At 34.4% G+C, this 929-nt stretch overlaps 1 non-coding gene across 1 annotated transcript; it reads right to left on the bottom strand.

Annotated features, from left to right (window-relative positions):
- Window positions 1–564: 564 nt before the first annotated feature.
- LOC120176771 lies at window positions 565–715 on the bottom strand. Its single transcript, XR_005521351.1, has one exon. It is a non-coding gene; the product is annotated as a U4 spliceosomal RNA (small nuclear RNA).
- Between the last annotated feature and the right edge of the window lie 214 nt (window positions 716–929).

Genomic DNA, 929 nt, shown 5'->3' with positions numbered 1-929 from the left:
CTGCCAACTTTTTTTTCTCTCTTTTCATTTTTTCTTCAGTGTCAAAGCTGATGACATCGCAAAGGGGAATTGGTATATCTCACCCCCAAAAATGAGGAGGACAGAGTTATTCAATTGGAAACAAGGTTTACTTTTGACAAATTGTCTTGTTTGTTCTTGATTAACGTCAAATGATGCATGTTCACTCTATAAGTCACTTTGCCAGAACTTTGACATATGATTAGAAGGATTTTGATTTCAAATTATCTTAAAACACAAAATATTTTCATAGTTGAACTAGACCTTATATTGTATTTGAAAATAAAGATTAATTTATTAACTCATATTGAATATTAATAATAATTTAATTTAAAAAATAATATATTATTTTTTGATTTATTCTTTTAATCAAATTGTAAGTCAAACTGAAATACTTTCTACTTAGTGTCCTAATTGGCAATTGCCTCATTGAAATCCACAACACGGTAAATCTTAATACACTAATACAACTTGAAAAAAAAAATCAAATAGAAAAAATTGGAAATAGAGCAACTAGTATATCAAAATCTGTACTAGCAATCGTAGGGCTTTACCCCGTAGGGAGCCCTTCCAGAAATTCTCCAAGGCCAGGGGCTAGCCCAAGCCAAAGAGGGAGTTTGGAAATAGTTTTCAACCAGCAATAGACGCGCCTCGGTTAGAACCTCATGGGCTGCGTCATTGCCCCAAGCACAAAGATGCTGAATCCCATCGGGACGTTGTCATTTTATAAAACGTAGGAACCATTATCATCTTATTCTCAAATGATGTGGGATACGAGAACAATAGCTTGGTGTTCAGTGTTGGGATATATGAGCTTTTGGCCGTCATGTCATACCTTAAGAACACTGTGGACTGTGGTTAATATATTCATTTCTTCCATTACCAGCCAATTGTTGAACCTTCGAGGAGTT

The sequence above is a fragment of the Hibiscus syriacus genome, unplaced genomic scaffold (assembly GCF_006381635.1).
Source record: "Hibiscus syriacus cultivar Baekdansim isolate YM2019G1 unplaced genomic scaffold, ASM638163v2 tig00112253_pilon, whole genome shotgun sequence".
In the NCBI taxonomy this organism is placed as follows: Eukaryota; Viridiplantae; Streptophyta; class Magnoliopsida; order Malvales; family Malvaceae; genus Hibiscus; species Hibiscus syriacus.
The sequence above is the reverse complement of the archived record's forward strand: the minus strand, read 5'-3'. Positions and strand labels throughout refer to the sequence as shown.